Genomic DNA, 21,308 nt, shown 5'->3' with positions numbered 1-21,308 from the left:
GTAATCTTCCTCTCTGACTCACATCCCCTCTGAAGAACCTTTCTCTGACTCACTCTCCCTCTTCACAAATATCCTTCTTCTCTTGCCATCTTTCTTCTTACTTTATTTCTGCTTCAGATATTCTCAGGTCTCTTCTGCATCCATATTGTTCTTTGGCCACCAAACGCTAAGGAACATGTGAATGTGGCCCATTTCCAATCCATCCTGTCTAACTGCATCTGGGCCCTCCACCGTGAGTACCAGGTGATCCACTTATTCATGCTCAGTGCTTTCTCAGGCTCACTTTCTTCTGGGGTTTGTTTAGATTTATGCTCTCCTCAAGCCCTTAAGGGAATGACTCTGTATTCTAACTGCTTATTTTGTGAGTACTCTCATCCCTCACCTTCTCTTGCCTTGGCTGTCCATGAGTCTGTTTCCACAAATGAGCTTGGCCTTCCAACCTTTTTTTTTTTTTTTTTTTTTTTTAGGGAAGATGGTAATTCTCTGTATTAAAGTGGAATATGGCCGGGCAGCCCCGGTGGCTTAGCAGTTTACCGCCGCCTTCAGCCTGGGGCCTGATCCTGGAGTCCCGGGATCGAGTCCCACATCAGGCTCCCTGCATGGAGCCTGCTTCTCCCTCTCCTGTGTCTCTGCCTCTGTCCCTTTCTCTCTCTGTCTCATGAATAAATAAATAAAATCTTTAAAAAAATAAAAATAAAAATAAAGTGGAATATGGCCAAGAAGCAAGAAGTAGAACATGGTTCTTGCCCTTCTAGAAATTTCAACCTAGTCAGGAACATGATCACTATATACTTTGCTGTTTTAGGATGAATACGTAACTAGAATATATATTATACATCACTATATGTGTCATTATACCATGTATCACTCTCTATCACTCTAAAATATCACTATTACATTTTGTTGCCTTAGGACAAATCGTAAGTGGTACCAAAGGGAACATTTCAACACCTAAGGTTTCTTCCAGCTGAAGAAGTCAGGGAAAGCTGCAGAAAAGAGATGGTGTATAAGCTTGTCTTGAAGGATAAGTGGATTCGAGTCGGTCTGACAAAGATTTGTGGAGGGGTCCCTCATGCACATAAGTTTAAACACATGAGGTCCCATACCAGTTGTGCATTTTAAAGTGAAGAGCAGAAGAACATGATGGTGAGTGAAAACTAGAAGTGTGTGATGAGATAATGCTGTAGAGATTTCACTGCCAAGGTAGTCAGAAAGACCTCGTTATAGATAATGGGGTATTATTCTTGAGTGGCCCCCAGTAAAGCTTGAAAGTTGAAAGGCTGAAGGGCAGGTTCAGTTAGGAGCCACCTGTCACCATCTGGCCCCAGAGTGACTGGAGGAAGGCACATAGATATTAAAGATGACATGCACATTCCTTCCAATCCTCCAACACTGATCCCTGTCCTGTGTCCCATCCCTAATCTTGCAGGTCGAGGTGTTTCTTACCCTTACTAAGCCTTATGATTTAGCTTCTTCAATTACATGCTCAGAGGTTCATTTTTTCTTCAGTGTAAAATTAACTTTTTCTACCCACAAAGGAATACCTACTGTTTGTGGAAATTTTGAAAAATTCAGAAAAAAATACCTCTCCCTTGATATTAAAAATGCTATCCCTTGACCCACCCCATGAAACCACATGGCCCTTCCTTCCCTGTCATTTAAAACATACTGACATCCCAAAGTTTCCAGGTCTCCTTAACTTGCCATTTCCTTCAGCTGGAAACCCTACCTATCTCAGCTTTAAAGTTAAACTCATATATCAACTCGCCAGGAAGCCCAGCTGCACCCGACTTTCCTCTCCACCCAACTGACCCAAGTGCCCTCCTTGGGGTTCTTATGGCTCTGCAGGTGCCCTGTAGTCAGAGCTCTAACCAGATGAAATGGAAATACTCACTCTGCAATTATCTACACAACTAGTCTGTGGGCTATGGGAATCAAGTACTATGCTGAAAAAATATATAAAAGATTTGGAATAGGCAAATGGGTGGCTCAGTGGTTGAGTATCTGCCTTTGGTTCAGGCCACGACTCCAGTGTTCTGGGATCGAGTCCTGCATTGGGCTCTCCATGGGGAACCTGTTTTTCCCTCTGCCTATGTCTCTGCCTCTCTGTGTCTCTCATGAATAAATAAATAAAATCTTTATAAATAAATGAATAAATATATATATAAATAAAAGTTTTAGAATAAAATTAGTATTGTTTTTCTTTCTTTTGAGGGAGAAGGATCAATCTAAACCAGACAGAAAAATCTGAAGCCGCAAAAAATAAAACAAAACAAAACAAAAATATCCAAACATTTCTCTGTGACGATAATCAAAGGTAAAATGAAAAGGTAAAAAATAAAATGAGAAAGATTTTTGCAACAATGAGGAGAAAGGGGGTTAATGTTCTTAGTGTGCAAGAAGTTTCAACAAGTAAGGAAAATGAAAAAAAAAGGTAAGGAAAATGATGACTATTTCAACAGAAAAAACTGGCAAGAGAATAAGAAAAGGCAAATTCACCTTAAAAAGATACAAATGACCAAGAAAAATTAAGATGCTCAGCTTCCTTAATGCTTTTTTAATTAATTAATTAATTATTCATGATAGACATAGAGAGAGAGAGAGAGAGAGAGAGAGAGAGAGAGGCAGAGACACAGGAGGAGGGAGAAGCAGGCTCCATGCCGGGAACCCGATGTGGGACTCGATCCCAGGACTCCAGGATCGCGCCCTGGGCCAAAGGCAGGCGCTAAACCACTGAGCCACCCAGGGATCCCCTTCCTTAATAATTTTTAAAATGCAAATTCTAATAATCGTAATAGACACTTCCCAATAATCATGTGAGGCTGATAGAACGATGGCTAACTAGGAAATGAGTGTTCATACAAGGTTGGTAAAAGTGCTATTTTACATAATTTTTAAACAATCCACTGATGGTTTATTGTAAAATTACTTTGGCTCAGCAATCCCACTCCAGATATCTCTCCTACATAAATAATAACACAGAAACAAGAACACAAGAAAAAAAATAAAAGGGTTAAATGTCCATCAGTAAGGGAATAGGTAAATATAATATGTCCATTTAAGAGGATACTAAATATTTACTCACCTGAAAAGATGTGTATATGTTTAACCAGTAAATTGCAGGCTGATATGTGGCACGTTGCATTGTTTAGCTGTAAACAAAACTAGTTAGATATCTCTATAACCATAGGACTATGTGGAAAAAGCTCTTAATACACTGTGAATGGTGACTACTTCTGAGTATGTGTGGCAAAGGAAAGTTATGCTTCATCCACTAATTTTCTGTTTTCCCCCAACAGAATATTTTTTTTTAACTCTGCCATATGTACCTTTATCTTCAGCACTTAGCATTCCTCACAGGAGATGCTCAGCAAATGTTGGTTAAAGGAAAATCGTTTCCAGATGATCATGAATTCTTAGAAATCTACCAATTTCATCCATTTGCAAATCCAGTGCAACCATACATCACTGTTCACGTGTTATGTTTGTTCCCTGGCCCAATTATTGATAGCACCCCCTTCACTCTGCAAGTGATCAAATGGGATGAGAAGTTATATGGTTACCATTTTAAAATTTCACCGAAGCCCTTGGTGTTGTTAATTAGCAACACTTTCACAAACTCTTCCTACCTTACCTTCATGACACTGTACGTTATGTCCTCCCATATTTCTCTTCTCTTTCCAATCGTTCATTCTCTCCATCACGGTTTCTTTTCGTTGTTCTTCTTCCTAACACTTACTTTTTCCCTAAAGCTTTTCTTTCTATGCTTAATCCCTGTGATGATGAATATTTTCTCACATCTACGTGCAGGGGTTTTCTCTCTTTTGGGCTTGTGCTCCTTCTCTAAGCTGATTTGCGAGGAGGGCCTCGTCACTTAGATTCCCCACATCCAAAATGTTAATTATCTACAACTGAAGGAGTGCCCTTCTCGCTCCTAAATGATACTATTAGTTCAGTTTCTCAGAAATGCTCCAGGTGGCAGGTCACTGTGGTTTGTCATTTTTACACTGAACAGCAGCAAACAGAGTGAACTTCTAGGTGCAACTGCCTGCATTTGAATCACACTCCTTTCCTTGGCCAGACTCTTCACTTCTCTGTACCCAGTCTCCCCATTTTATTTGTTTTTAATTTATTTTCTTTGAGAGTCAGAGGGGGGTGGCAGAGGAGAGGGAGAACACACAGAGAGAGGGAGAGGGAGAAGTAGACTCTGCCGAACAGAGAACCTGACATGGGGCTGGATCCCAGGACCCCAAGATCATGACCTGAGCCAAAGGCAGATGCTTAACCCATCCACCCATGCTACCAACACGGCATCAGGGAATGTGCAGTTGGGAAGAGATGGGCAACATGTCACAGCAGCACATATTTTTACCAGGCAGATACCATGCGCACATCTCAAGAGCACAGGTGATGGCAATGCATGAGGGGAAATAATTAGGAAGTGATGATTTTCAGTATTGGTTACATTTGTTTTTAGTATAGTTGATTTATTATATAAGAATAATTATATATTATAATTATATATCATATAATTAATATATATTAATATATAATTATATATTATGCATATTAATAATCATATAAGATTATATAATTTAATTTTCATAAATTTATGTAATTTAATTTTTAATAATATGTCATAAAAGCTGGTTCATGAAATTTCTAGAAATTTAACAATTGGCCCTCAGGGTGTGAGTTAAGCTCCAGCACACCTCTGAGCCCCTGCTTCAAATGTTCTCCCTTCTACTCCAGCCTTCTCCTCCCTCCTGAACTGGCTCTCCACCTTTTCCTCCACTGACCCCTGGCCTACCCACTTTACAATGCAGGATGACAGCACCCCACTTGCCTTCCCCTACCCAGTGATGTAAGCATTGTTTGAGGAATAGGATACATTTAGCACCTAAAAATGCATATTTCTTATCCTTTTCACTGATTTTTGTGTATCATCCTTTCTCCCACCTCCGAGTTAGATCATATTTGTTTCAGACCAGTGGCTACCACCTGGGGACAAGGAGAAGGACTGCATCTTTGAGAATCATTTGAGAACCTGGGGGCTTCTCAAGCTTTACCTTCTCTGCCTAGCTGATGCTGATACTTCATTTCCTATGTCTACCTCACTTGGATTTAGAAAGCCACTATTCTTTATGTTATAAATCTTAGTACAATGGATGTCTAGCATATAGTAAGCAGTAGGTAATTACTTGCATATTGAAGCAATCTGATATCTGAAGAAAAATTAAAATTCTATTAACTACCTTAGTAATTAACAAAAATGTGGATTCCTTGTCAAGGTAGGTTTTTGGCTTCTTAGACTGAAGTCAAAGAAACAATAATATAGTCTTAAGGTATAATAGCGAGAAGACAGGTTAACAAGTTAGGGTATTCCTTTTTATAAAAGCAATGAAATAAATGTCTGCTACCAGGGGCCGAATGCACAAGCATATTACCACACAGAGGATAAAGTTATTGTCAAGTTATTGTCACCTTTATTAATGTGAAAATGACTATTTAGAAATTCCTGCTGTCACATTCTTGGACACCTTGGAGACACGTAGACACATACACACATAAGCACAAATATATATGGCTTGATCATATACTCATTGCAGAGCATTTTTAAACTCCAAATGTGATGGGTAGGGCTAATTTCATTATAGATAATATTTAGGGAGCATTGTTTTTCTCCTACTCACTTTGAAATAACATCATAATTGTCTCTCACAGACCTTGACAGAAAGAAGAAGGAAGAAGGAGAAGAAGAAAAGAAGAAGAAGAAGAAGAAAGAAGAAAGAAGAAGAAGAAGAAGAAGAAGAAGAAAGAAGAGGAGGAGGAGGAGGAGGAAGGAGGAGGAGGAGGAAGAGGTGGAGGAGGAGGAAGAGGAGGAGAGAAGTCTAATGGACTTCATGTTCCCATGGAAATTTTGGATTACATTAAAACAGTCAAAGATAAGCACCAGCGGTAAGGCATAAAACCTATATTTCAGGACCAGAATTGCAACATCACATCCTTTCTGAAATTAGAGCAGGGATTTCAGATTATCATTTGTTCAAATCATTTACATTTCCCGGGCACATATCCAGTGGCAGAAGTTTCCTGAGAGGCATTCTCAAGCCATGCTGAAGAAGCCACCCTGAAGATAAGACACACTTGCAAACTCAAGGACTGCACGAGTGGGTCTTCCTCTTTTAATTGGTATTTACATTTGCCCCAAGAAAGAAGACTCTTTTTCAGGCAGTCCATTTGGTGAAGAAAAAAAACTCAAAATTTTTGGCCTCACTCAGCCAGCAGTAGGCTTTCTGCTAATCCTCGGTCATAAATAAAGAACATTGACAAAGACATTAAAGATGGAAACAATAAAATTGTCAGGAAGGGCAGGAAAAAGATTGCCATGATAGTCTGTCTCAGTTTGCAAAAAAAAGGTATTAAGATCCCAACAATACAAAAATAGACTTGAACAATGACTTTGTTTTAAAGGGAGGGGGAAATTGCTCCCAACTTCCGAAGATGAGTGTCTTAAAGGTTTCATTGATTAGTTGATAAGTTTGCTGGTGAATGATTAGTCGATTAGTCAGAAAGGTTTGAATTAGTTACTAGAGCTCTGCCTCCCATGAATAAAATGCGGGGAGTGTTCTCTCTCTCCCACCCTCTGTGACAAATGATATCTGTTTTCTCCTGTGAGTTTGAATTTAAGAGCCACTGAAGCTCAGCAACAGTATATTCTGGCTCAAATGAGCTGAAAATTGCATTCAATTTGAATTTCAAAAATGGAGGGGAAGAAGGGGGGAAAAAACCCTCAACACTCATCAAGTCTCCACACTTTTCAACTACTTCCTGCTGCTTAGTTCCATTCCGCCAGGCTGAGGACCTGAAACCAGGATGTGCTGCAGGGGGAAAGAGCATCGCTGGATCCCTGCCCAGTCTGAGTTTAAAAATAAACTTTTAATAGTCAGGATCAAAGCAAACCTCACTTTTACGCACATGCATAATGCAGAATGCGACCCACCAGAGAAATAGATTTATCTTCTCCAAACTCAAATTGGCCTGCTTTTTTTTTTTTTTCCTTTTATGTACTTTGGAGGTGATAAAGGTGAAGGTGTTTTCCCCAGGAAACTCTAGAAAAGTAAATTCTTTTCTAAATTAAAATTAATTCCTATTCAGCTCACTTAAGATCCTCATTCCTTCTTGCCTGGTTTTTCTCCCTTCACCTGCCTCACATTACAAAGCAGATGTGTTCTTGAAAAGTTGAGTGGACATTGATTTTTCAAATCAAATCATATTTTGAATGCTCTAAGAGAGCTGGTTATTTAAAGGAATCTTGTGATAAATTATTTTATAAAGCCAAGGTATTTTTAGAGCACAAATAACTGTCCCTTCGTGCAAAGGCACCATAAGCATAAATCTGAAGCCCATTCCGGTTCCTTAAAGCAGGGCACACTCGCAGTTTATCAGAAGCACGGATTTTAGGTATCACCAATAATTAAAGCTAAACTGATGCCACGCAAAACAACAGATGATATCCTGGAATCATATAACTGAATGATTTTTGGCCAGATCTCCATTTTTTGATAGTTTGAGCTGAAGGAGCAGAGAACACAAAACTCATTTCAATCCACTTCACACATGGAAACATATTCTCCCATTGCCTAAATTATTCTCAATTTGCAAATTAAGCAACTTGGGTGCCATGAAAAAGGTAATTCGACTTCTAAAGTGCCATTTTCCACATTGAAGCAAAAATCTGCTGAATGCTGCTCAGAAAATCTGACTTACTGCAGAGGGTTCAGTACCGAGTTGGGGGCGGTGGGCATCACCGGCAGGGAGCGTGCACAGATTGATTTCCTGCACACCTACTCTGCACCAGCCTCTGCAGCTGGGACTGGGGGGTAACAGGTAAATCACTGGTATGACCTTGGAAGAGCTGGCCATGGGGTGTGGGGGGGTTACCTTTCCTGAGTTGTGAACAAATATGGGAGTCAGATGGAAGCAGGGACGGTTCCACCAAAAAGAACCTCCATACTCTGATCTTATCGGATTGTCATTATAACCGGGCTCACAAATGCATGAGATGGACCTGGGTCTGGTTGACCAACTGAATAACTGATGGTAACCAAGAACAGTAGGATGATTTTCCTTCAAAAATAAAGTGAAAAAGACTTAACATCTAGGCACACTTGAAAGTACTAGGTATTCAATTGGTAATAGATGGCATACCAAGTACTTCTAGTAAGTTCACAGAAGACAGAATTAAGAAGAGAAGGCTTCCTATCTCCAGCACAGGACAAGATATAAAGAAAAACAGTATTTTGCTTCTTGTGCAGCCCCAAAGACAAGAATTCAGAAACAGTCTAACCCTGACAGCCATGGCTTAATGGCCAATATAGTGAACCAATAAAAACAGGTTCTTTTCAAAAGGAAACCCCAGGGTCCCTGCAACACATACTCAGTAAAGTCAAATTTGTCAGAATATTCCATAAAATAAAACACTTTAGAAGCATGAAAAACGATGTTTTTTTTTGTTTTTTTTTTTGTTTTTTTTTTTGCATTTTAAAAGACAGAATGAGAGAAACGTGGGAACCTCTTCATGAACGTTGTTAATGAGATACATGCCAGGACCACAGTGAATCAAAGCCATCAAGAAGCCACTTCATCCTATAATGTGTATCACCTGGCCTTATGTTATATAGGTTTGGAAATGAGCATTAATATCTCCTACTCTTGTAGGGGGCAGCTTACCTTTCAAACTGCAACAATGTTAGCGAAGGATTTTTTCCTTACATCTTCATAATTTAATATTGTTTCATTGATGAGCCAGTAAATTGTCAGCTCTATTCATTTATGTGACGTGAGCAAGGATCCAACCCAAAAAAGGAAAAAAAAAGTGAGGTCAATTTCCTTGGCCGCTGCATTTAATAAAATCTCCCAGGCAATAGAGTTAAGCACACATTAGTAGCTACGGCTTCACACTCCCTGCCTTTAGCATGTCTTTGATTTTCATATATATATACATATATATATACACACACACACACACTCAGGGCTGTATTAATGCCCCAAATAAAGAACAGTCCTCATTTCTTATTTTAAGTTTTCTTCTTTCTCAGCTTTATCAGATTTATTAATCTTCTGCTCCTCTCTTATTTATAGTGCACGCTCTGGTTAAGGTCTCAAAGCAGTTTCCATGATAACTCCCATTTAGAACTTTCAGAAAAAAATTCTATCACAGGGACCAACGGATTTTCTACTTATTTTGCAACAGACTCAAAATACACGAGTTTCTCCAAATATGAGGGTCTTATCTGTTATTTCTGTGATTCTCAGAAAAAAAATAAAGCAGGTAAGGAGAAGCATGAGTTTCCTGATTGGAGAAACTTGAAGCTTCTGTTTTAAGTAACTCCACAGTGGGTTGTAGGCCAACGCGCACTTCGAAATGTACTTGTTTGAGGTAGAACATTTATCAGGAGAAACCGTTAGGTGGAACCTCACAAAACTATCGATAGTCTACTGATCTTGACATATAAACATGGCAATTCCATGTGATATAACTGAAATCCCTCTCCCATCTTTACCCCTCTCTAAAAGAAAACTCTTCAGAGCAACCCAGTAGACCCGCTGGACGTCCAGGGGGATTCGCAGTGGGCTTGCAGCCCAGGGAAGGGAGAAGGAGAAGAAGAGAAGGTTGTGAGCAATGGACAACCCGAAGGCCTCTAACAATGTCTTTGGTACACACTCCAGGGCTGTTTATTAAGTAAAAGATGTGGAAACTCATTCATCAGGTGGCACCCGGGCCACGTTCTTTCACACCCCTTGAGGCACAAATGAGGAAGCTGTAGACTCTAGAGAGTGAACACTCCAAAGACATGCCTGAATCATGATTAGAAGGTTCTAAATCATCACTGAAGACACACTTCACACTCAGCTTTTGCCCTTTCCTTTAAAGCACGAAGTTAAAAGTAAAATGTTGGACAATTAAGCAAGTTGAGGTTTCAATTTCAACTTCGCCCTAACACCGTCAGACTACAAAAAAGCAACTGGAACCAGACTTCGGTCATTTGCTTTAACGCTAAACAGGAACGACTTGATTACCGGAAGACAAAAGGGATAATTTGTAAATAAGTTCTTGCAGACACCGAAGAGCTGATGATCTACGAAGCCCAGACACCAAGGTTTCCAGTGGAGCCTGGAATTTGACAGAGTCCAGAATCAGGAAAGAAAAATGTTTTGCAAATAAAAACAGGAGGACCTTTCCAGTACATTCAATGAGAGAGGAAGAAGGCAAGATGACTCAAATGTGGGAATTCAACCCTATTTTTTCCTGGGACTGTGAACACAGGAGGCCTGTTAAAAAGCTGTAATTTCTTTAAGTCTAAGGAAACATTAGGAGAGAACCCATCCAACTGACACTACAGGGTAAGAAGCCTGAGGAGAACTAGTTTCGGTTGTTAGTTTTTTTAAAAAGAAAGCTTACAACTCAAGAAGTACAGGTATCCCTTGGAGATACTGCAGGTGGGTTCCAGAACAGAGATAAAGCAACAATTGAAAGGAAGGGAGTCAAAGGATTTTCCGGTTTCCCCGTGCATACAAAAATTATGTTTACATGATATGTCATCTAGTAAGTGTGCAATAGCATAATGTCTAAAAAACAATGTACATATCCTACTGCAAAAATGCTAACCATCATCTGAGCTTTTAGCAGGTCATGATTTCCTTGTGGTGGAGGGTCTTGCCTCAGTGTTGATGGCTGCTGACTGGTCAGGGTGCTGGTTGCTGAAGGCTGGGGAGGATGAGACAAGTACTTAAAATAAGCCAATGAAGTTTACTGAATCAATTGATGCTTCCTTTCACGAATGATCTCTCCGTGGCATGTGATGCTGTTTGATAGCGTTTCACCCACTGTAGAACTTCTTTCAAGATTGGAGTCAATCCTCCCACAGCCTGCCACCGCTTTGTCAACTAAGCTTATGTAATATTCAAACTCCTTTGTTGTCACTGCAACAGTCTTAACAGTATCTTCAGCATCTTCACCAGGAGTAGATTCCATCTCAAGAAACCATCTTCTTTACTTGGACACAAGAAGCAACTCGTCATCCATTAAAGTTTTATCAGGAGGTTGCATGATTCAGTCCCATCTGTAGGCTCCACTTCTAATTCTAGTTCTCATGCTACTTCTACTACACCTGTAGGCACTTCTTCCCCCTGAAGTCTTCAATTCCTCAAAGTCATCCAGGAGAGTTGGAATCAACTTCCTCCAAACACTTGTTAATGTTGACATTTTGACCTTTTCCCATGAATTACAACTGTGCTTAATGGCATCCAGAATGGTGAATCCTTTCCAGAAGGTTTCAATTTATTTTGCCACGTCAATGAGAGGAGGAATCATTATTTATGGCAGCTATAGCCTTATAAAATGTGTTTCTTTCTCTTCCTTCCTTCCTTCCTTCCTTCCTTCTTTCCTTCTTCCTTCCTTCCTTTCTTCTTCTTTCTTTCTCTTTCTTTCTTTCTTTCTTTCTTTCTTTCTTTCTTTCTTTCTTTCTTTCTCTTTCTTTCTTTTTCTTTCTTTCTTTCTTTCTTTCTTTCTTTCTTTCTTTCTTTCTTTCTTTCTTTCTTTCTTTCTTTCTTTCTTTCTTTCTTTCTTTCTTTCTTTCTTTCTTTCTTTCTTTCTTTCTTTCTTTCTTTTTCTTTCTTCCTTAGAGATATTGAGACCCTGAGTGGGGAAGGTGGGAAGGTGGATAGGAGCAGAGGGAGAGAGAGAATATTAAGCAGGCTCCACACTCAGTGTGTACTATGCACAGGCATAGTAGACTAGGCCTAATTCTTAAGAGCCCTAGAATTTTCAGAATAGGAAATGAGCATTGGCTCCAACTGCAAATCACCAGCTGCATCACTTCCTAACAAGAGAGTCAGCCTGTCCTTTGAATCTGTGAAACTGGGCATTGGCTTCTCCTCTCTAGCTATGAAAATCCTAGATGGCATCTTCTCCTGATAGAAAGCTGTTTTATCTACATTAAAAATCTGCTGTTTAGTGTAGTCACCTTCACAAATTATCACAGATCATCTGAATAACTTGCTGTGGCTTCTACATCAGTATCTGCTGCTTCACTTTGTCCTTTGATGTTCTAAGGGCAACTTCCTTCCTTGAACCTCATGAACCAACCTCCACTGGTTTCATACTTCTCTTCCGCAGCCTCCTTACCTCTCCCAGCCTTCGCAGGATTGAAGAGTGAGGGCCTTGCTCTGGATTAGGCTTTGGCTTCAAAGAATTATGTGGCCGGTTTGATCTTCTAGCCAGATCTCTAAAACTTTCTCCCTATCAGCAACAGGTGTCTCACCTTCTTACCATTCACACATTCATTGAGAGTAGCACCTTTAATTTCCTTTAGGAACTTTTCCTTTGCATTACAATTTGGCTAACTGTTTGGAGCAAGAGGATTAGCTTTTGGCCTGTCTCAGCTTCTGACATGCTTTTCTCACTAAGCTTAATCATTTGTAGCTTTTGATGTAAAGTGAGAGATGTGAGACTCTTCCTTTTACTGCAACAGTCAGAGGCCATTGTAGGCTTGTTAATTGTCCTGATTTCAATATTGTTGTGTCTCAGAGACCGGGAAGGCCAGAGGGGAGGGAGAGAGAAGGGCCACTGCCAGTTGGTGGAGCAGTCAAAATACACACAACCTTTATCAATTAAGTTCATTGTCTTCTATGAATGCAATTTGTGGCCCCCAAAACAATTACAATAGTAATATCAAAGATCCTTGATCATCAATCAGCATAACAAATACAATAATAACAAAAAAGTTTGAAATATTGTGAGAATTAGCTAAATGTGACATACAGCAAATGCTGTTGGAGGAAAAAATGGTGCAATAGACTTGTTGGATGTAGGGTTGCCATAAACCTTCTATCTGTAAAAAACACAGTATCTGAAAGTACAATAAAGCAAAGTGCAATAAAATGAGGTATATCTTAACAAAAGAAGGTGTTGTAGGATCCAAATTTCTTCGGGTGCTGATTTCATCAGATAAGAAGTTGCTGTCTGCATAACGTTGCCAATGGTCATGATTGACCTGGCTGTGATTTCAAGTTTAACATTTAAATTATACAACTTGTCAAAGCCCATTACTGAAATTAATGAAAATTCAAAATATTGTTCACATTATGATTACAAGTTTTTATTTTTATTTTTTTTAAGATTTTATTTATTTATTCATGATAGACGTAGAGAGAGAGAGAGGCAGAGACAGAGGCAGAGGGAGAAGCAGGCTCCATGCTGGGAGCCTGATGCAGGACTCCATCCCAGGACTCCAGGATCACGCTCCAGGCCAAAGGCAGGCACTAAACTGCTGAGCCACCCAGGGAGCCCCCAATCACAAGTTTTTAGAATGAATTCTCCTTTTGATCCCACACATAGAGCTTACGTCTGAAAAGAGGCCTTCAACTCAGGATCATGCTATCTGGGACCTCCCATCACACAGGAGGCAGCCCACAGTGACAGTCAGAGTCTTAGGAAGGAAGAATTACTACCTGAGTTGCTAAACTCCCTCTTGGTCCTGTGCAAGATGTTCAGGAATTGCAGCAAGGAGAGAAAAGATGGATTTAGAGTCTTCCATAATCCCTTAAGAAATTTGGGAATGTTCTAGGACTCAAGATACATGAACTAGTTGTCCCATGGCAACTGGGATCTTGTTATTTGGCAATGCATGGGAGGTAGGGGGTGGGGGGGGGGAGAATGAATTAGAAATTGGCCCTTTGACTACTCTTCTGAAAATCCAGTGTCTGCATATTTTTGCTATGTACATCTCGGGCTCCATTTCAGGTTCTATCCCATTTAGGGGTCCTGGGTGAGGGGACACAGATGGGAATTTGATCCCATTGCCTCAATGATCTCCTCTTACTACAAAATGCAATGTACATTTCCCCAGATTAATTCTGTTTTAAATGGTGACAACCAACCCAGTTGAAAGATTCTTATTCAATGCTGCAGATAATTTCCCAAAGAAGAGATAACAAACTGTTGTAAACATTTTGAAGTTCAGTTACAGTATGATTAAGAACATCACTACTACTTACATAATTTTTCCTGTCTGGAAGTATTCTGAATTACAACCAACCAGTTTTAAGAGATACACAGGAACACCACCAATTTGTAAACTAAGAACTGCCTATATTCAATTAATTATTGAGACTGGACAATTTGAACTGACAAAAAAAGAATTCCAGGATTAAAAATTACCAGATATATTCACATGGATTTTTGCATTGCAAAAACACAGCATCTGAAAGTGCAATAAAGTAAAGTGCCATAAAATGAGGTCTGTCTTACAAAAGAAGGATTTGTAGGATCAAAAACTTCAGGAGGCATCTTACACACAGATTCCAATGTGAATGGTGCTACTCCACTATGGTTGCATAGCAAGGGGTTAGGGGAAGTAGCATCTGGATTCCCTTCCCTATGCCAGAGGATTAAAAAAAAAAAAAAGATCTGGGGCGCCCGGGTGGCTCAGTGGTTGAGCATCTCCCTTTGGCTCGGGGCATGATCTTGGGATCCAGGATCAAGTACCACATCGAGCTCCTCCTTGGGAGGTTGCTTTTCCCTCTGCCTGTGTCTCTGCTTCTCTCTCTGTGTCTCTCATGAATAAATAAATAAAATCTTAAAAAAAATAAAAATAAATTTAAAAGATTTATTGATTTATTTTATATATATAGAGAGTGAGAGCAGGGGGAGGAGCAGAGGAAGAGGGAGAGAGGGAGAGAAGCAGACTCCTTGCTGGTGCAGAGCCCAATGTAGGACTCAATCTCACCACCCATGAGATCATGACCTGAGATGAAATGCAAGAGTCAGATGCTTAACTGACTGAGCCACCCAGGCACCCCCAGAGGATGCTTTTAGAGCAGATCTAGAGACTAAATCACCAGCATCCCTTCCTTCACTCAGTCACTGACCCCAAGGCAATAGTCACTGACCCCTGCACTACCCCCATCCTCACCATCACCAGTCTCTAGGTGGTTGAGTCAGCACCTTAGAAGACGGGGAATTATCTCTCTACCTTCAGAAGGAGAAAGATCTGTTCTTCAAGTTCCAAAATGGCACTAATAATGGATATTCCAATAAAAAGAGAAGCTGTTTAACACAAAATGTTCCTGAAACATGGTAGCACTACAGTAGAACTCAACGATTAACATCTCTTAGAGAAAAGCACATTTTAGGAATACATCTTACCAGGAGGCATTACCTGTAATCTACTTAAATACAGATACAAAAGCCTGCGCATAATACAGTCTCAAAAATGAATGGATAACAGTAGGTTTTTAAAAGGGAAAACACAAATAGTTCTGAATATAACATTAGAATAGTAGGAGATACATAGAAGAAATTCTCAACTTTCTAGATTCCCTGCCATATGTTGTTTGGGGGTTCTAAATCAGTTTATTCGAAGGGTTTAAAAAAATATTTCACTAAAGGCAATCAAAAAGGATTTTCCCAGGCTGGCACGGGATAACTCAAACAAGCATCGGGTTTTGGGGTAGATTCGGGGCAAAGATGGCTTTAGCTCCCCACCCCTCACCAAGCTTGCTATATTAAGAGAGAAAAATGGAACAATGTGAGCAATATGATACCTTAAAATGTCCCTTGAAAGGGAGAGTAGGTCAGAGATTGTGATACTGTTTTGAGAGCAGACAATAATCCATCAATTTAGCTATAGCTTTTTCAGTGATGGATACAATGTAAAGCTCTCCCTCAGTTAACTGAGCTCTAACTTAGAATTCCAGATTTAGATCTCCCAATAGTTGCCACTGTATAGCTAGTCTTCCCAAATTCAACAATATTGGCTACCTTCTGATGCAATTTCTGATGGAGACAGCTCTTCTGTGAGGGCAGGATATTTTAAAAATAAGTGGCCAAGATCCTTGACTCTAACCTTCCACTCTGACCCTGATGGTGCAGAAAGTCAGGCCAGGAAAGGAAAGGATTGATAAGCAGCAGAAGAGAAGAAATAAGCAACAGACTACAAGAAAAGGAAAATAATGTAAAGAGAGAGGAAGGTTACCTATGGGCGAGCACACAGTCCATTCACTCTAAGTTGGAATACATGAATGCTCTCGAATGGAGGGCAACTTCCTTGTGGTCTATCCTCCTCTCTGGAGGACACAAGAATATCATTGCTGGGTAGATGTTGGAGATCATCCACTCCAAAGTCTGCATTTCACTGTCAAGGAAAGGTCCAAAGTATGCATTTCACCAGCAAGGAAAGGGGGGCCTTGGAAGGCAAAGAGACTTACAAAGTCATGACCAGAAGCCAGGTTCATGGTGGACCAGCCCAAGGTCCTACCAACCACACCTGTCTTAAAGCAGGGATGGGTCTTCCAAGCTGTAGACAATCGCTAATACTCAACAGTGAAGTAAGATGCAGGTGCCTTTCTCTCTCTTTTTGGGGAGGGGGAGTGAAACACAGGTCAGCTTCCAGCACTTGAACTTGCAGAAGAGCTGGGGCTGGCAAGGCCACAGTTGACCCAGCTTCCGGGGCAACTCGACCCTTGGTGACAGCATACTTTAAATTTAGAGGGACACGCTCTAAGCCTCATTTTTTTTTATATTCCCAACAAACCATCTCTGGTGGTGATCATGACCTAACATTTCTGGTGATTAATTAAGAACTTTTCATTACATCAGTGAGCTTGTAATTAACAGTTCCCCCGTCTTTAATAAAATATATAGAATGATATGAAACAAATGAGGGATACCGAGTGGTAGATAAAGCCTTAGTCCAAATGATATCATCCTCCTCTACTGGTCAAGAGGGAGGCAAAGCAGCAAAGGGCCAGGAGGGAAGAGATGAGCGGGGCGTGTTCTAGAAGGGGATGGGGAGGAGGAAGGAGGCATTTGCTCAATCAGTACCTATTTTCAGAATTTCCTTCGAGCTGGCTTGGACTGAGAGCCATCAATTATTTAAAAGATGTAACATGATGCTTCCTTTGTTGAGGCAAATCTGCAAGCAGACCCCGAGAGAAAATAAAAAATGAATTAGACAGAATGTATGAGTCTGCTTGAAGAAAACAAAGACTTAGCTGTTGGGACTGGCTCTGTTTTAGAAATAGTTCAGTTTTGTCTTTTAAAATCCACAAACCTTCCCCCCCTTACCTATTTATTTATTATTTTCTACAGTAGATCACGCAAAAAGAGGAATGAATCATTCCCTAAACTTCCTTCTTTTCAGATGCAGCTTGATGTATTGTCTTCATTTAAATTACAAATACACTAATCTGAAACACTGTTTACCAAGTAGCATTTTAAATGAAAGATACAAGAAATTGCATCACTCACATTTTAAAAATGACTTTCGACTCTGGACCTCATAAAAAACAGCCGACAGTGTTCTCTGTCTTGGCTGCTATATTTCAGTCCAGTGAATGAAATTCAATTAGTGAGCTTTGTACTTAGGACATTATGATTCTGATGGTTGCTCTGATCAAAACTGGTGTGCCAAGCCCTAGTTCTGTTTTTTTTTTTTTTTTTTTTTTTTTTTTTTGGCAGACCGCAGTTAAGGGGGGGGGGGTGTGTGAAGAAACCCAATAGGGCAGGTTGGCATGAAGAAAGTTAGTTTTCGGAGCAGCTTACTTTTCACCATCATCACAAAATAGGGGAGGAGGAGAGCTGTTCCCCAGAACAGCTCATTATTTACTAAGTGCATGGATTAACTTTTTGAGAAACCTCAATGCTTCTGTCCGTCATTACCAGTTTTAGTACTTTCCCAAAATAGCAATCAGCCTCAAACCAACCAGTTAACGGGCTACTACCAACGCATTCCAGATTTAATTCGTTCTTAGGTTTTGATCTGCCTCAGCTGGTGTTCCAAAGGGAAAGTACAGAGTGAAATCTTGCTGATGTTTTTGTGACCCTCGGAATTAAACAAAGCGACAAGCACCGAATATGAAACCCTGGGCCTTGACGGTATAGACTCACACCACGATGCCATCAGTTCAAGAGGTGCTAAACCTTAACACTTGAAAGATGCTAACACTTGAAAACAAAACCACACGCAGCAAAAAACCACAGGGCTGAAGCCTAGTGCATCACACGCCTCGGTCCCCCATCTGGGCCGTTGCACTCTGATTCAAGAGTGTGCATGGATCAAGCAAAATGGTTAAGTGTGAATCAAGCTGATCATTACATGACTTAACCCTTTGCAAAAAGGTAGACAAGGAATAGTGGAGATTTTAGAAACAATGCAGCCATTGATGGATTAATAACAATCTTAATAAATTCATCAATTGAGACCTGAGGATCCATTTGAATTTCAGAGTTGTTTTTGTGTGTGCGTGTTTTTGTGTTTTTTTATGCCTGTTTTTTATTTGTTTGTTTGTTTGTTTTTAAACACAGACAAGCTCACATGACTTCTTAGCTCCTCTCAGGAAATGACACCAGCATCCTTACAGCTTACTGTACAGACAGAAATAAAGGAATCATCCTTGGCATCTCTTTTCTCTCATCACCATTATCCATTCCATCTCCAAATCCTTCCCACTTTTGGGAAAACAATTACGGGAACAATCCTACGAAATTCCAGAAGTGACATCTGACTTCTTGATACACTCTTTGGAAACTCGTCCTAGAGGTTTTAAATATTGCCTGACAGTGACCCAGGATTCAGTACAAGATGGACAGCTTGTGCCCTTGGAGCTATTTTTCTCTGACTCAAAAACTCAAAAAGCTATTTTTCTCTGACTCAAAAACTGTATACCCCCCCAACTATTCTTGATAAGAACACATCATACACTGATGGTTTTTAATTTTTTTAAAGGCTTATTTGTTTATTTGAGGGAAACAGCCATGGGTGGGGGAGTGGCAGGGACAGAGGGAGACAGAGAATCTCTAGCAGATTCCCTGCTGAGTGTGGAGTCTGATGCAGGGCTTGATCCACGACCCTGAGATCATGACCCGAGCCAAAACTGAGAGTTGGACACTTAACCAACTAAGCCACCCAAGTGCCCGATGGTTTTTAATTTTTTAAATTTTTTCAACATTTTTATTTTAATTCTAGTTAGTTAATACAGTGTTACATTAGTTTCAGGTGTACAATACAGTGACTCAACAGTTCTATACATCACCTGGACACTGATGGTTTTTTAAATGATAAAGAATCCACTCCAAAGTGAATCTTTTCTTGGGTCAGATACAAAAGGGAAAATGCACACTCACTACCTGCTCACCAACAGCCTGCCCCAGATGTGTCTTCTCAGAATTATTAGTAAAATGTGGTGCTAGAGTGGCTTGTTCCAGATTGCTAGAACTGACTGCATCTCTCTTCCCAATCCATGTTGAGTGACTTCATGTTGGTAGCTTGAAATCAGCCACATGAGAGTATTTACACCATGGGAATCAGCAAACATTACAAATCAGGTGGGGTGTTTTTACCCTCCAGAGAGGCAGATTAGCACCACATCACTGAAAAAGAAATTAATTTGTTTCTTTCTTAACAAATGAAAAATACTACAAAGTGTCCTGCATACTATAGCACTTCTCTTTCTTTCTCTTTCTTTCTTTCTTTCTTTCTTTCTTTCTTTCTTTCCTTCCTTCTTTCTGTCTGTCTTTCTTTCTTTCTTTCTTTCTTTCTTTCTTTCTTTCTTTTTTGATTTTATTTATTCATGAAAAACACAGAGAGAGAGAGAGAGAGGCAGAGACACAGGCAGAGGGAGAAGTAGGCTCCATGCAGGGAGCCCAATGCGGGACTCGATCCTGGGACCCCAGGATCACACCCCAGGCCGAAGGCAGGCGCTAAGCCACAGAACCACCCAGGGATCCCCAGCACTTCCCTTTCCACAGGTTCTTGCAGATGATGTGGGCAACCTTGCATCAGGGAAATACAAATCAAAACCACAATGAGATACCACCTCACACCAGTGAGAATGGCTAAAAAATTAACAAGACAGGAAATGACAAATATTGGTGAGCATGTGGAGAAAGGGGAACTCTCTTGCACTGTTGGTGGGAATGTGAACTGGTGCAGCCACTCTGGAAAACGGTGTGGAGGTTCCTTAAGAAGTTAAAAATAGAGCTACCCTATGACCCAGCAATTGCAATACTGGGTATTTACCCCAAAAATACAGATGCAGTGAAATGCCGGGACGCCTGTACCCCAATGTTCATAGCAGCAATGTCCACAAAGCCAAACTGTGGAAGGAGCCATGACGTCCTTCGACAGATGAACGGATAAAGATGTTGTATATATTATTATTCAGCCATCAGAAAGGATGAATACCTGTCATTTGCTTCGATGTGGATGGAACTGGAGGGTATTATGCTGAGTGAAATAAGTCAATCAGAGAAAGACAATCATCATATGGTTTCACTCATATGTGAAACATAAGAAATAGCGAAAGAAACTATAAGGGAAAGGAGGGAAACTGAATTGAGAAAAATTAAAGAGAAAGACAAATGATGAAAGACTCCTATCTCTGGGAAACAAAGGGTTGCAAAAGGGAGGAGTGTGGGGGGATGGGTAACTGGGTGACTGGCACTGAGGAGGGCACTTGATGAGTGTGGGGGGATGAGCACTGGGTATGATACTATTTGTTGGCAAACTGAATTTAAATGAAGAAGGAGAAGGAGAAGAAGAAGACGGCGACGACAGATGATATGGGCAACCCTGGATGCCACTTACTGAGTCAGAGAGTAACAGGACAGAGGTTGCTCAGCCTTCAAATCACCACATGAAAGAGACTCCTCTCAATCAGGAATTCTCATTGTGGCTTATATAGACTTATGTCTACACTATTTACCATTTGGTGGTTTGCTAAACACTCTTTCTCTTCTTTGAACTATTGCCTTTCCTCCTCCCAGCTGATAAAATAAATCTAGCTAAATCTAGGGATGAGAGCTGGTCAAGATTGAGAAGATAGAAACAGAGGCCTAACATGTTATCAATTTCTCACTTAAGAGTTTATTTCACTTGAGAATTTTTGGTTCTTTGTGTTATTCTCTTCCACAGTCATCAGCTAGAAAGCTGTGTTATTTCCATATGCTGTGGTACAATGTGCAGTTTATTCCTTTTCACTTTCGTGATGTCACCTAAATGAAATGTCACAGTTTAGAATCATTTCCATGTTAGAAATATATGAAGAATCCAATCTATAGGCCCTACAACTTGTCAAGGAAATTAACTCTAAAGACAGTATCGATATTATACAATTAAAATGAGAGCTCTTAACATATTTAATTTCCCCCGACCTGACTTTCTTCAGTCATTATGGACAAAAAGTATGAATTCATTATTTGCAAATAGCCTGGATTGCTTAATATATTCTAGAAGGAACGAAGA

The 21,308-nt window shown here is 40.2% G+C and overlaps 1 protein-coding gene across 28 annotated transcripts in view; it reads right to left on the bottom strand.

Annotated features, from left to right (window-relative positions):
* Positions 1 to 21,308, bottom strand: part of ESRRG (estrogen related receptor gamma) — a 618,074-nt gene that overhangs the window by 425,165 nt on the left and 171,601 nt on the right. For 18 of the 28 annotated variants that reach the window (XM_041722047.1, XM_041722064.1, XM_041722050.1 and 15 more), the window contains one exon: positions 8,734 to 8,825. The exons of 8 other annotated variants lie outside the window; for them this stretch is intronic. The gene's annotated coding sequence lies outside the window, so the exon portion shown is untranslated. Of the gene's footprint in view, positions 1 to 8,733; positions 8,826 to 16,888; positions 17,423 to 21,308 lie in introns of those variants that run through there. 2 more of the 28 variants (XM_041722060.1, XM_041722067.1) reach the window with 2 other exon arrangements.

The sequence above is a fragment of the Vulpes lagopus genome, chromosome 11 (assembly GCF_018345385.1).
Source record: "Vulpes lagopus strain Blue_001 chromosome 11, ASM1834538v1, whole genome shotgun sequence".
Taxonomy (NCBI): domain Eukaryota; kingdom Metazoa; phylum Chordata; class Mammalia; order Carnivora; family Canidae; genus Vulpes; species Vulpes lagopus.
The sequence above is the reverse complement of the archived record's forward strand: the minus strand, read 5'-3'. Positions and strand labels throughout refer to the sequence as shown.